Source organism: Lynx canadensis, chromosome A3, assembly GCF_007474595.2.
Source record: "Lynx canadensis isolate LIC74 chromosome A3, mLynCan4.pri.v2, whole genome shotgun sequence".
Classification (NCBI taxonomy): Eukaryota; Metazoa; Chordata; class Mammalia; order Carnivora; family Felidae; genus Lynx; species Lynx canadensis.
Genome location: NC_044305.1, coordinates 32,351,186 through 32,367,351, shown reverse-complemented (window position 1 = coordinate 32,367,351; position 16,166 = coordinate 32,351,186).

The following is a 16,166-nucleotide window of genomic DNA, read 5'->3' as shown; positions in this document are numbered from 1 at the left end:
TTCATCACTCTTTCCCTCTGGCCCAGTAATTTCATATTACATTGGCTCCTTTGTCCAAAAGATAACTTCATATCCTATCTCTTTACTTCTGGTCCATCATAGCTGTGATATCTACCTGTCTTTGAAGGCATCTCATCAAATTATCATTTGAGTTTGATGAATTCTGTCAGCCGACAGAATTGAAGAATTTGAGAAAAAAAAGACCAATCTTTATATTTCTTCACAGCACTTACATTGTAATTTGAAATTTTTAAATAAATGGATTAATAGACATCAATTCCCTTCTTCAGAATTTGGGATGAACACCAAACAGTTCATGGAGAAAAACCTGTATTAATAAAGTAATTTCATCATCCACACAAGATCCTTTCAGAATGGGAAGACAACTGCCAGAAAATTCCTTTGTAGAAGAAATTTCTTGCATATAAAGGGTTGTTTATAACCAAGATATGAGACAAAGGGAAAAAAACTAGGAGCAAAAATAAGGGTGAATAAAAAGGAGGGTAGTGTCTCCAGGGGAGGAAGAAGGTGAAGAAAGAAAAGGATGAAAAGTACAGACAAAAGAAGGAAGTGGGGGTGGGGGGAACCCCTACCAAGTAGGGAATAGGAACAGTCCTACAACAGTCCCATCAATATGGAATTAGAATGTTGAAAATCAGTCATTTAGAGCTGATCCAGAGAGGGCAGAAATGAGCAAACTTAGTATTTCAGTGTTTGGGTAGATTTTCTAATTAATGCCACAAATTTTATACATGTTATTAAAATCCTGACTGCAGTAAATATTTGCCCAAATCTGACTTCTGGCTCAGAATAAATACCTTTTGTTTAATATGTTTCATTCTTTAAACATATTTTATTCAACTGAAAGAAAAAAGAATACTACTTAACAATAATTTCCCTATTAAATAACATATGGCATTTCCTCTTTTCCAGGATTCTTTGCCAGTGTCAGGAAGGATTCATGGGTTTTGAAAGATCATCAAACACTCTAGCACTGAAGCTAATCTGAAGTGTCTAGAGGCAGGATGTGTCCAAGCAGTCCATGAGAGGCCTTATGTGAAATTTAATGTATCTTGAGGATGGAGTATCTTCTCTGGTCTCTGGTTGGAATTCCACACTCTCCAAGAGCAATAGTCTCCTTCCTTCCTTGGCTGTTTCAATCTTCATATACTTGTGGGCAGGAACATTTCCCTTGGAATCTTCCAGGGTTTTCATAGTCTTCCTGAATGTGATCTAAGGTGATCACTGGGAGCTAAGATGCCCAGAAGGCCAAAAGGATTTGATTTATTTAATCAGTGTACCCAGGCCCAAAGGCACTCCTCTGGCTCTTATTGAAATTTTAGTGGGGTCATCTTCTTCCCTACTGTAACAAGGCGCCAATACAAAGATGGTATTCCAAGTGTGGCCTCACCAGGATCCCCAAAAGCAAAAATGTTCTTTTTGTAGTATGCGAAATGGAGATTTTCCTCCTGCTGCTGAAAGCAAACCAAACTCCTTTCCACTCAAATATCATGTTGCATACTCCTGTGAAATTTGCCCTCTGTCATGTCCCTCTAGATCTTTTCTTGGCCTTACTAATTTCCAGGTTCTGAACTCCCATGGAATATCTGTGTTTCTCATTAATTTTCACAGATGTATTTCCCTTTTCTCTAAGCGGAATCTTGGCATTATGAGGTCAGTCTAGATTTCTAACCTACAGTACTTATGTACATTTCTGTGGTCTTGGAGGACATTCTCCTTTGCCTCATTTCATCATTCTCAAGTAATGAACTTGGTCAAATGAGGCAGAGTGAACCTGAGCTCAGTCAGCAGCATATGTAGGTTCCTTACTCACTGGCTTGGCTTCCTACCATTGATCACATCCTGAGTCATTTGTAGATGAACCAGCCTTTCTTCTGAAAGGTTACATCAGTGGTAATCCCTTGAAGCATTCATGCTGATGGGCTCTGGTTTTGCATTCTGGCACACCAGAAACAACATATTTATTGAACATACTCAACTTAGTGATTTCACTCAGGTGCCATAGGGTACAATATTCTGCCAACCAGAGTTGAAAATCAGATATTACATTCCTTTCACAGCTTCAGCTTAGAAGAGACTAATTTTTCCAGCCCCTCATAAACCCATGAGACATCCCACTCTGTGTGTCTATTATAACCTCTCTTAGGACAAATTGGCTAAATGAAATTTTCTAAATGGTTCTATAAGTTGTTTAAGGATTGAATGCAAAATGGGTTCAATGGGCAAACAAGATGGGAAAAAATTTCCTACTATGTTTCCTTCTTTGAGAATGTACACATATATATTAAGGTTTCTAAGAAGATAGGAAATATAGAAAACTATTTTAGTTTCTTTAAATTTTTCTAAGCTTCTTTGACAGTGACTTGTTTTAATTTAATACCTATAACCAACACACAGGGCATAGATTACAAATAAATGAATCTCTAGGCACTGGCAGCAACATGCAGAAGAATGAAACTAGACCACTTTCTTACACCATACACAAAAATAAACTCAAAATGGATGAAAGGCCTCAATGTGAGACAGATAGCTATCAAAACCCTAGTGGAGAAAGCAGGCAACAACCTCTTGGACCTCAGCCACAGCAATTTCTTGCTCGACACATCTCCAAAGGCAAGGGAATTAAAAGCAAAAATGAACTATTGGGACCTCATCAAGATGAAAAGTTTCTGTACTGCAAAGGAAACAATCAACAAAACTAAAAGGCAACTGACAGAATGGAAAAAGATATTTGCAAATGACATATTGGATAAAGGGTTAGTATCTATAAAGAACTTACCAAACTCAACACCCGAAAAACAAATAATCCAGTGAAGAAATGGGCAGAAGACATGAATAGACACTTTTCCAAAGAAGACATCCAGATGGCCAACAGACACATGAAAAGACGCTCAACATCACTCATCATCAGGGAAATACAAATCAAAACCACACTGAGATACCACCTCACACTGGTTACAGTGGCTAAAATGAACAATTCAGGAAACAACAGATGCTGGCGAGATTGTGGAGAAACAGGAACCATCTTGCACTGTTGGTGGGAATGCAAACTGGTGCAGCTGCTCTGGAAAACAGTGTGGAGGTTCCTCAAAAAATTAAAAATAGAACTACCCTATGATCCAGCAATAGCACTACTGTGAATTTATCCAAAGGATACAGGAGTGCTGATTCATAGGGGCACATGTACCCCAATGTTTATAGCAGTGCTTCCAACAGTAGCCAAACTATGGAAAGAGCCTAAATGCCCATCAACTGATGAATGGATAAAGAAGATGTGATTTATATATACAATGGAATACTACTTGGCAATGAGAAAGAATGAAATCATGCCATTTGCAGCAACGTGGACAGAACTGGAAGGTATTATGCTAAGTGAAATAAGTAAGTCAGAGAAAGACAGATATCATATGTTTTCACTAATATGTGGAACTTGAGAAACTTAACAGAAAACCATGTGGGAAGGGAAGGGGAAAAATAGTTACAAACAGAGAGGGAGGGCAGCAAACCACAAGAGACTTAAATATAGAGAACTGAGGGTTGATAGGGGGGTATGGGGGAGGAGAGCGGAAAATGGGTGATGGGCATTGAGGAGGGCACTTGTTGGGATGAGCACTGGGTATTGTATGTAAGTGATGAACCCCCAAAACCAAGAGCACACTGTGCACAATGTATGCTAGCCAATTTGACAATAAATTATATTTTAAAAAATGAGTCTCTAGGCTTTCATGTCTGCTTGGTCACCAATGAGGATTTTGCATTTTCCCCACTGTGTTTCTTCCATTTCTCTACTCTCTGCAGTTGCCCAGTGTACTCTTTGTGGCTTCTTTAATGTAGGAACAAGAAGAAAGGTGCAAAAATAGAAGGGTAATAAGCTCAAAAGATAGAGATTTCTAGAATATTATATTTTCCAAAGATGGTTACTTTTATTCCATCCATATGCTCTTCTTACACTGTGATTTCCAATGAGTGATGGGATCTATGCTCCCTTCCCCTGAATTTGGACAGGTTCTATTACTGCTATGACTGATAGCAGAAGTGATGTGATAGGTTTTCTGAAGCTGGGTCATCAAATCAATATAGCTTTTATTTGGCTTGCTCTCAGGATAACTAGCAGCCAGGTAGGTCCAGACCACATAGAAAGGCTACATGCAGGTTTTCTGGCCAACAGCATTAGCTAGGAGCTCAACTAAGAGCCAATACCAACTACCAGACATGTAATGAAAAAGGCTTTGGATGATTTCAGGCTCCCTCTTTTAAGCTTCCCTAGCTTACAGCAAAAGGAGCAAAGTGAAGGTCCCAAGGAGCCCTGCCCCAATGACAGAACCATGAGAAAAATGTGTTGTGTTGTTTTAAGCAACTACTTTTTTGGGTAATTTCTTAGGCAGACTTAGTGACTGGAACAAGCTGAGAGAGCCTTGGAGTAGAGGAAATGGGTCAACATGATTTATCTTAGTTTTAGAGATACATTATGATGGTGACAATGATCAATAACAAATGACTGCTAACAGGAGAGTTCTTTTTTTTTTTCAAGTTTGAGAGAGAAAGAGAGTGTATATGCATGCATTTGAGTGCATGCAAGTGAGGGAGGGGCAGAAAGAGATGGAGAGAGAATCACAAGCAGGCTCTGTGCTGAGAGCGTGGCCCCATTGTGGGGCTTAAACTCACAAAGGGAGAGATCACGCTCTGAGCCAAAATCAACTGATTAATCAGTTAATCATCAATGCTTAACTGACTGAGATACCCAGGTACCCCGGTAGAGTTCTTTTCTAGAGCTTGGGGTACCATCACATATGACTTGCAATGCTGAGTTCCTTTTCTATTATCAAGAAAAATCATTCAAACACTTATTGTGTCTCCTGTTGGGACACTTTATTCAGTAGTTTCCCTAATTCTAGAGGGACTATGGGCTGAACCTCCAAGTTCTCACATAGCTGTCTCTCTGTCCTCTTCAGAATTAGATGAACAATTGTCTCTCGAGAGAAGTCCTCTCTCTCTCTCCTATCCAAGTATTTTCTGTCTATACTCTTCATAGCATTCACCATTATATGAATTATTTCATTGATCTGGTGAACTGTTTATTGGTTGTCTCTTTCCATTGGAATAGAATTTTCTTTCTTGCTTTATTCACCATTGGATTTTCAATAGCTAGAGTAGGTATTTGTTAAATGAATGGATAACAATGAAGAGTAATTAGACATCCTCTGTCCTGGAAGTCAGGAAACTAGCTTCTGGGGCTGTCTGGTAGCATGATGGTACAAAAGCAAGGCTTGTGTGCTCCATACCTCTTCCATAATGCAGGCAGTACACAGATGACCTTCAAAGCTCCCCTGCACCACCCCTTATGGTTCAAGTTCTTGAGAATCTCATATGGCCTAGGTTCAACTTTAACAAATCCTTATACTCTATTAAGCTAGTTTTTTTTTTTTTTTACCACAGAAATTGCATTTAATCACTGTAAGATCTAGGTTATAGTTTCATCTGATAAAGCTATTTGTTTTTGGAACACTTGGTCTTTGCAGACACACCTTTGTTCTCAGTCTAGTCTATTTGTTCCAGACATTGTCCAAACAGACAAACTGGGGTAAATATACTAGACTCCATTCACAGTACTTTTTAATTCCTCTTCTCTCCCAAGAAAAGACTTAGAAGCACAACTGTAATGTAATTTATTGTCCAAACCAGGATATTTTGAGTAAAATGAAGTTCTGTTAATAATTACATTCAGGAAAATAGACCCAAATCAGGATTGTCCCAGGTACACCTGAATGTCTGTATTCTTTATTTTCTAAAGCCCAGAGAGTTAAAGGAAACAGAGACATATACCTGTTAATTAAATTTTCTGGATTGATAAAATAAAGACCCACCAGTATTTTGGCTTCTAACATGTATTTTATGAGCAACATTTTTAGTGTCCTCATTTTACCTTTTTTCTGTATTTTTACAATGTCTTTTTGATGCAAGTTATAATAGTCAGGGACTGGGCAAGAAACAGAATTTCTCTGGAAAGTGTTTAACTGAAGAGAAATTAATATGAGACTGTGCACAGAGAGGTGGCTAAGGTTTTTTTTAACTTTATATATGTATATATATATATATATATATATATATATATATATATATATGTGTGTGTGTGTGTGTGTGTGTGTGTGTATGTATACACATATATATATAGAGAGAGAGAGACACATATGTGTGTGTATATATATATATTGCTTTGTATATATTCACTTTATTCTATAAACATATCTATGTTTATATATACTCCTTTATTTAATTAATATATTTTAACTAATATACTTCATTTTTTTAGAGCAATTTTAGGTTTAGAGAAAAATTGAACTGAAAATATAGAGTTCTTGTATACATCCTATGCCCTGTACACTTTATCCAGTAACATTTTGCATTAGTGTGGTCATTTGTTATAACTGATGAATCAATACTAATATACCATTATTAGCTAAAATCCAAAGTTAAAAATGTACACATGTACATTTGTGTTGTACATTCTATGGGTTTGGACAAGTACATAATGCTATGTATCTACCACTAAAGTATCATAAAGAATAGTTCACTGCTCTAAAAATCACCTGTGTTCCACCTATTATCCCTTCCTCTCTTCCTCTTACCTGTAGCAACCACTGATCTTTTGCTTATCTGTATAGCTATGTCTTTTCCAGAATGTCACATAATTAGAACCATGGTGTATATAGCCTTTTAAGATTGGCTTCTTTCACTTAGCTCATATGTGTTCAAGTTTCCCCCATGTCTTTCCATGACTTGATAGTTCATTTTTTTAAAAATAACTGAATAATATTCCATTTTCTCAATGTAACAGTGTGTTTATCCATTCACGTATAAAGGACATCTTGGGGGACGCCTGGGTGGCTCAGTCGGTTAAGCATCTGACTTCGGCTCAGGTCATGATCTCATGGTCCGTGAGTTCGAGCCCCTCGTCAGGCTCTGTGCTGACAGCTCAGAGCCTGGAGCCTGTTTCAGATTCTGTGTCTCCCTCTCTCTGACCCTCCCCTGTTCATGCTCTGTCTCTCCCTGTCTCAAAAATAAATAAAATGTTAAAAAAAAATTTAAAAAAAGGACATCTTGGTTGCCTCCAATTTGGGGCAATTATGAATAAAGCTGATATAAACCTCCATGTGCAGGTTTTTGCATGGACATGAGTTTTCAACTCATTTGAATAAATACATTAGAGCACAATTACTGAATCACACAGTAATATTATGCTTAACTTTGTAAGAAACTGCCTGTCTTCTAAAACGACTATACTATTTTGTATTCCCACCAGCAATCAGTGAGGGTTCATGTTGCTCTTTGAGATGTGGGTGGTTTTAATGGAAGCAACAAAAGATGTTGAGAAACTCTGAGACCAGCAATAGCTGGAAGCTGTAACCACTCCTAGACCTGAAGGGTAAAGGAGGGAAAGCAGGGTTGGCAGGGCCCAGGGAGAATTGAAACCAGGAAGGAGCCATAATCATGGAGTCCTAGAGCAATGGCCAAGGAAAGAGGTGACAAGGCCAAGTGGAGGCAGGGGAATAAGTATCCTGATCTCTTTCTCCTCCTACCAGCTGTTCTTCTGCCAGTGCCTCCTATTAGCTGAGCCAGGTAGGAGCTAGAGAACAAAAGAATCCCCATGAGATGGTCAGAAAGCATCAGCCCCCACGGATATAGAGCAGGCAGAGAAGGGTGGCTGATGCATCTAGAAGGGAGTGGAGTATACACAAGCATGGCAAAATTATAGTCAAGATAGTATAGTAAGCAATAATGTCATAAGCAGTGTTTTTGAGAAGTCTTTAAATGGTGCATCACAATTTTTCTGTAGAGTGTGTTACTGAGTCATTTCTAAAATGTTTTGAAACATAAAATCTGGAACTGAAGTCACCAGTGGAGATGTAGTATATCTCTCTAGGACTTCCTGTCCTGCCTGCTTACCTTGGAGGACATTCCCTTAAGCATTCCAGGCAGGTGGGTCTCCACACTACTTCAGATCTTTAGGGATGAGAGAGTCTTGTCCTTATCTCTCAGTTATAGTGCTTAATAATACTGCCTTTGCATGATTATTTCCAGGTGAGATTCTAATAGCTCTGTTGGCGATTTCTCCTTAGCTTCTCTTGTCTTGAAACTGCCTTTTGAGGGGCGCCTGGGTGGCGCAGTCGGTTAAGCGTCCGACTTCAGCCAGGTCACGATCTCGCGGTCCGTGAGTTCGAGCCCCGCGTCAGGCTCTGGGCTGATGGCTCGGAGCCTGGAGCCTGTTTCCGATTCTGTGTCTCCCTCTCTCTCTGCCCCTCCCCCGTTCATGCTCTGTCTCTCTCTGTCCCAAAAATAAATAAAAAACGTTAAAAAAAAAATTAAAAAAAAAAAAAGAAACTGCCTTTTGTTCAATAAAGAACTTTCATATGAATGCTAGAAAAACATCATTCTTTGCCTTTTAATCTTTGATATGCAGAATCTTCCAGAGCACAGGTATGGGAGGAAGGGGAGTACAGGGGTACTTTATTCCCTAGTTTATAGTTTCTCAACCTTAGCACTATTAATCCTTTGCTGTCGAGAGTTGTCCTGTGCATTGTAGGGTGTTTAACAGCATCCCTGGCCTCTACCCACTAGATACCAGGAGCATTCTCCCTAGGTGTGACAATCAAAAATATATTCAGAAATTGTCAAGTGTCACCCCTGGGCAAAACATCCCCCAGCTGGAAACTACTATCTTAGTCTAAGGGAGGCACTTGCTTCTGCCTGCCTTGTTGCCATGGTAAATTAAAGTAGCCTCCATTATGTGACACAGACATGATTTTATTTTTGTAACCAAAAGGTTTAACAAATTGGATCCCCCAAAAATGCCACCTTCCAGAAAATTCTCTTGTGGGGAAGAAATGTTTTCTTACCCAAACCATCTTCCTTACTTAACCTTCCTTTTACTTATACTGAACACAATTCCTGGCCTGATCCTGGCCCTTCTTAGCAGATCTCAGTATCCCTTGTGGCCACAACCATAGATGATACCTAACCACTGTTGTGGAATTTCTAACGGCAGTTGGAAAAAGTGGAAGTACTGATTTGTGCCTTCATCCAATCATAAGCCATCAAACAATGATTGCTCATGATTTACAATATTTACCTGATGGTCCTTGTCTAGTCAGTGTTCTTGTTTATATTTAGAATATAGCAGCTTTTCTGATTTCAGCCCTTATCTTCCTTCTAGTGTTCAAGAGGGAACAAATCCTCAAACTACCCAACCTCTTTTTACATTGGAGGTTTTATTTATTTATTTGTTTAATATTCTGCTTCGTTCCATAAAAGGTTTTTGAGGAGAATGAAGACATTGAATGGCATGGGTCAGTGAGAGAGCAACTGGAAACGACATTCCCCAAATCAAACACTATTTTCTGAAACAATGTCAAGCCCTTACAAGGATGGGAAAATAACGAAGTCACATACCGTGAAAGTCAAGGATTCTCTCTAAGGGAATAAGTGTCCTCGAGCTACTGTCCTCCCAGTACATTTGTGAGCTTAACAGTTTGGAATGTCAACAAGAAGGGTGATTTGGGGCAGAGGCCTGCAAGAGGCTTCGTAGCTCACTCATTGATCAATGTAAGGAGAGGAGTCAAAACTGGAAGCTGTTTGGAAAGAGTAAGCAGACTAACTCACTTTGAATCAACATGCATGAAAGATTTATCTTCCCCAGACATGGACAAATTACAACCAAGAGTCCTGAGCAAGCAGATCTCCTAAATACAATACTCTACAGAAGATGGGGCTGAAAATGTGTTCAATGAATGGTGAGACCCTATGTTGTTTGTCTTTCAACAGCCCCCACTAACCCACCCTTCCAGATGTTCAGTTCAGCCAGGGAAATGCAATTGGTCACTTTATTTACAATAGTCTTCAAGACCAAATCTGGGCTTGAATTCTTCTATGATGACTCATATTTATGAAGGAAGGAAGGAAGGAAGGAAGGAAGGAAGGAAGGAAAGAAAGAAAAAGAAGAAAGGAGGGAGGGAGGGAGAGAGGGAGGGAGGAAGGAAGGAAGGAAGGAAGGAAGGAAGGAAGGAAAGAAAGAGAAAGAAAGAAAGAAAGAGAAAGAAAGAAAGAAGAAAGGAAGGAAAGAAGGAAGGAAGGAAGGAAGGAAGGAAGGAAGGAAGGAAGGAAGGAAGGAAGGAAAGGAGTGAAGGAACAGTATGTAATGGATCCAGTTGGGGTTACTTCGTCTGCCATGGTCTTTCAAAAGAGGAAGGAGAGTTTTGGAAGCCAGCTTTTGGGTGGAAGTTCAATCTTTAGGGAAGGTTTTGACTCATCAGGCCATAGAAGACATCAGAAACCCTTGCCACAAGTTGCCCAGCATACTCTCAGTTATTAGCATGCTTCAGGAAGATCTAAAAGTGTAGTTTTATAAAATCACAGGCACCCACTCTGCAGACTCTACAATCACTTCAACTGGGACAGAGAGGCCTGGGAGCAGCCTATGTTTCAGTGACTCTAGCACCTTGGCCAAAAACAGGCCTAGAAGCACAGGCACAACCCTGACAGACCAAAGATGTGGAGAATGAGCATGTGGGCTTGGCTAGTCTAGAACAGCACTGTGTAATAGAAATACAATGCAAGCCATATATGAAATTTCAAATTTTCCAGGAATCACATTTTTAAAAAGTGAAAAGAAATGGGGAAAGTGAATGTTAACATTTTACTTAGCCCAATCTATCTAAAATATCATCACATTTCAATATGTAATCAAAATAGAAATACTTAATAGTTTACATTCTTTTATTCATACCTAGTCTTGGGAATACGATGTATATTTTGTGCCACATGTTGCTTACAACACATGTGGTTATTGGCAAACTGGTCTAAAGAAACTGCATACAAGTTCTAATCTCTCAATATGCTGGGATATCAGGATATGCTATGAAGTATCAATGGAATAACTCCAGCAGCATGACTTCGAAACAACGTACAGTTACGCATAGTAATAGGAGAACTGGATCCCGTCTCTGTAGTTGGCTAGTTGTGTGACTTTGGACAAGTCACTGCATCCCTCTTTCCTAGCAGTTGTGCTAGTTGATCTCCCAAGCACATGAGAAGTCTCAGATTTCCAAGGTCTTTGGGATAGTGAAAGACACTGGTGATGGTTTTAAAGATATGTCCACTATTTTTTTTATCCTTGTCCCAACAGAGGTGGAGCCTAATCCCCACCCCCTTCAATATGGGTTGGACTTAGTGACATGCTTCTAGTGAACAGAATATGGCAGAAGTTATAGGATGCCACTTCTGATATTAAGTTATAAAATGAGGTTTTTATGTGGGATTCTCTCCCTTTTTCTCATTACATGCTCTGGGGAAAGCCAGCTGCCATGTCACAAGGATATTCAGACAGCCTATGGGGTGGTTCAAATTGTGAGGAACGAACACCTGCTAACATCCATGTGAGTGAGCCTAGAAAAAGATCATGTTCCAGCCAAGCCTTGAGGTGACTGCAACCAAGAGGACAGACTGACTATGACCTCACGACAGGCCAAACCCCATAACTACCCAGTTAAGCTATTCCTGGATTTCCAACATACAAAAAAAAAAATGAGATTTAAAAAATGTGTTGTTTTAAGCTGCTAAATTTAGGGAAATTTGTTGCACAGACATAGCTAGCTGTCACAGTACTCCTGGTATATGAAAGACAAGCCGAATGAACTGAAAAACAGATTGATGGCAAGCAGGACAGCAAAAAACCATCCTTTCCATCATGCATGGGCACTTCCAGGAAGCAGCAGTGAAAAACAGAACCACCTATCATAATAAGTAACAAAAATGGAGCACTTTTGTGTGTTACACACTGTTCCAAGCACTTTGCATTTCTTAACTCATTTAGTTTTTACAATGACTTATGAGATGGGTAGTACTAACACTTCCATTTCATAGATAAGAAACACAAGCATAGTGGTTAAGTAATTTGTCCAGGATTATCCAGGTTTTAAGAGACAAAACTATGGCTTGAACATTGATTGTTTCTACTTCTATCTATAATGCCTCATACATGAAATTAGGTGGATTTCTCCCCAAGGCCTAGTTGACAGAGAGATGTACAGACACACAGTGAAAAGGCTGGAAATAATTACTTCCCTTGGGAACAGTGTGTGGGTCCCAGGGCTCAACACCTATAGTTTGGTTATTTATGCGTAGAGATTCTGGCAACAGCCACAATTATATTTCTGGGGTGCTCTCAGATGGGAAGACTGACTAAGGCACTGGCCCAGATTTTCTTAAAAAATAAAACCTTCTAATATTACAAATGCCAATGTAGCAATTAGTTAAGGAGGATCAATATCATCTGAATTTGGAGGACTTGTTATCTGGGGATCAGATTTTCAGGTAGCGACAATGGGAAGTTGAGATGTTTTAGGGGCAGAACATGCAAGGGACAGTGAGCAGAGCTGTTCTTTTAACTGGAAATGAAAAAGGGATGTCAAACCACAGCAGATGACCCTGAAGTTCAAGGTTAGTGAGGATTTCCTGTCAGGGAAGACTGTGAAATTTGAGTCTATGGAGTTTCCTTCCCCAGAATTTCCCCTCTAAGGTTTTTAGACTGTAACACTAAGGGAGGAGCAAGTTCTATCAGAGAGGTTAGAAACATGACTTTGGGGGCAGGGCTGATTTGGAGCTCTTTAATTTTGTCATGTGTGAGCTATATAAATTCAGCTAGATGACCACCATGCCTATGCTCCAAATTCCTCAACTATAAAATGAGGATTATAGTAATATCTGTATGTTATGAATGCTATCAATGATTGATACCTCAAGCTGACCTAAGTCAGTTTGATCTTTCATAATTACTACTCCTTTTTTCAGTAATGTAGGTAGCTTTAATAATTAGAGGTAAATGAGCCCATCTCCCCCTAATCACCCCACCAGGTATTATGTAACAATTAAAGCAATTCTCAGAGAGAAATTTGCCCCAGATATAAATATTTACTTGCAAGCAGGTGCCAAGCGGATGAATTCTTGACTTCTTTCTTTGTTCTGCTAAATATTTCTACAGATCCTTGTCCAGAAGCTTTACTTCAAGCAGATGAAAAAAGATTCTAGTAGCAGAAGTGAGCCCTAGTCAGGTAACAAATCTTTCTAATATTCCTATCTATTCCTAAACTGAAGATGCTATTCAAAAGTTTGCAGACTCCTGGACTCATCCACCAGTTCATACAAGGCGGGGAACCTTGCATAGTGTCTCCACACAAGCCACAAATGGCTTGAACACAGTGGAACCCCAATTCCACTAATGCAACACTACTTCTGATACCTATTACACTAATTTACCAGGCTTCTTATACTTGCTAAAAGTAAAGAGAGTTCAAGGGCTTAGAAGGCTTTTGAAGTACAGAGGTATGATCTGTACTGGATCTCAAAACAACAGTGTTTGCTAATTTTCACTGAATAAGTACTGCCACCGTACTGATTTTAAGTCCTTAGCATGGCATTCCTGAAGGCAGAGCTAAAAAGAGATGGATACAAGCAGCTGTGATGAGCTGGTTCAAGCCAGCTCCTGGACACCACTGAGTGTGGTCTTATGATTTGCGTTTTCCAAATGCTGACTACTCTAAGTAACATCCAATGTTAACAAACAGCTTTGTGTTCATTACCTAATGTTGCATTAAAAATTACCACCAGACTTGGCAGCTGAATACAATACACATTTATTATCTGTTTCTGTGGCTCAGGAATCTTGGTTGGACTTAGCTGGTATTCCTCTGCTTTGAGGTCTCTTAGAAGGTTGTGATCAAGGTATTGGCCTCATTCATGGTCTCACTAGAAGATCTGACTAGAGAGGGATCCACTTCTAAGTTTAATCTAGAGGGTATGGGCCTCAGTTTCTGTTGGAAGTTAGCTAGAGGCTGCCCACAGCTCCTTGCCATGTTGATGTCTCCTGCTTCATTATCACGTCCAGCATGGAAGAAAAGGCAATGAGAAGGAAAGAGAGTGCTAGCAAGAGAGAGAGTGAAGGAAAGACTGAAGTCATACTGTTTTGTAATCTAATGTCAGAAGTGATATCCCTTCATTTTTACCATATTTAATTTGTTGGAAGCAAATCACTGGATTCAGTCCACATTAAAATTTAGGGTTTTATACAAGGGTGTGGATACCAGTAGGTGGGAATCACTGAGAGCTATTTTTAAACAACTAAGCCCCTATAGTACAGATGAAAATTATCTCTCAAGTATACGTCACATTATCCATGCTGAAAGTGTTTCAAAATAAATTATAAGCAATATGAACAAAGGCAATGCAAGCTGAAAAATAAGCTCAGTAAATGTTCACCCACTCTCTTCTCCTCCTTGTCTCTTTGGAATGGGCACACTGGAAAGGCACAGTTACAGACTACAACTTGTAAGAGCTCCAATATGGCCAGTACAATGCTGAAAATATTTAAAGTTCCTTAAAACACTTGCCCTCTTCTTTTCACCACAGACTCACAATTCCCTTTTGCCTGACATACAACAGATTCACTTTGTTACATTGGCAGTCTGGTCCCTGCAAGATTTGCATCAAAGACCCCTTGACACTGATGCCTGTAATCTGCAGGTAAACCTCATTTGAACACTATCTGCAATCTCCTCCCTTTCACTGAGCCTATTTGTCACCCAACAAATACTTCTCCAGTGTTTCTCATGTTCAAGAAACAGTGCTAGACAAGCCATGAGACATACAGTGGAGTAGAATATAACCCCTTGGCCTGGCCAAATGACCTATGTCTCATTTGCTTTTTTATTTCAAAGTCCAGTGTTCCAAAAATAGTCAAGGCAGTGGGAGAAGCAACAGCAAAGGACTGGGAAAATTGAGAAAACAAAACCTCTCTCATTCTGTGAACAGAGGAGTCCTCCACACACCACACTGAAGCTATGTAAAGTGACCCAGGAAGATCTTCAAAACATAGCCAGACATCGCAGATCAGAATACTGGTTCTCAAAGTACGGTCCCCAAACCAGGAGCTTAACCACACTTGGAAGTTTGTTAGAAATGCAAGCTCTTGGGATCCACCCAGACCTTCTGAATCAGTAATTCTGGGGGTGGGGCCTAGCAATTTGTGTATTATAAAGCTTGTCAAGTGATTCTGATAGTTCCTCTAGTTTGAGAATCACTGCAGTACAGCATGCTAGAACTGAAAGGCATCTTAGGGATCACATGCTCACCTCTTGTTATAGAGACGAGGAAACTGAGGTGCCAAAAAGTGATATGACTCGTTAATTTCACCTAACTAATGAGCAGCTGCCTCCCTCAAGCACAGGCATTTTGAGTCCTAAGATTTCAAGCAGGCCAGGGGCTGGGCTCCCTGTCAGCTCCGGGCTCCCGCCTAAACCCATTCTTTGGCTCCGAGTGTACCAAGCACCTCTGTCCAGTCATGCACAGCACGTCCTGCCAGGTTTGCAGGTGTGGTCCATGTACTCAGAGGTGTGCCACTGGAAGAGTTAAACAATTACCAACCTTGCTGGCCTTCCTGCTCTTTAATGCCACATACCTGCCCCATTACCTGCAAAGGTGAGCTCAGACAGAGGCTATACTAGAGCACACCTCCCTGGACACCTGCTAGCACAGAGGGGGCTGGGATTGGGCTGCTGGGCTGCCACTTTGTTTATACAATTAACGTTTGGACAATAAATCTGAACCTTACCAACACACCTAGAACACAGGATCATGGTGAAGGGCACAGAATTCCTGGTATATTTGAGGTATAACCTTCTGAATCACCCTCTGGAGTGAACAGACCTCACAAGGCACATTATGTGAATTGGTGAACAGGTTGTAAGTAAAACAACAAGAAGCAATACTGAACAGAGAGAAAGGTCCCTTATTAATCAATAAGGACAGAGATTTTTAGCTCTACCTTTCCATATACACTGTGGCTGGGGAGAAAGAGATGGGAAGGAGGCCCTCTAGAATTTTTCCAAGGCCACTATTACTATGAATGGGACTAGAGAACAATGATGGAACTATAAAGCACATGTCCTTATCTGGGCTACTGGATACTTTTTAAGTTATTTTTGAATCCTCAAGTCAATTCCCAAATATATTTAGAAATGATCAATCATGAGAGATAGAGGGAGGCAAGGGATGGAGAGAAATAAGGAACAGGCTATTCTGGATCCAGAGCTACATGT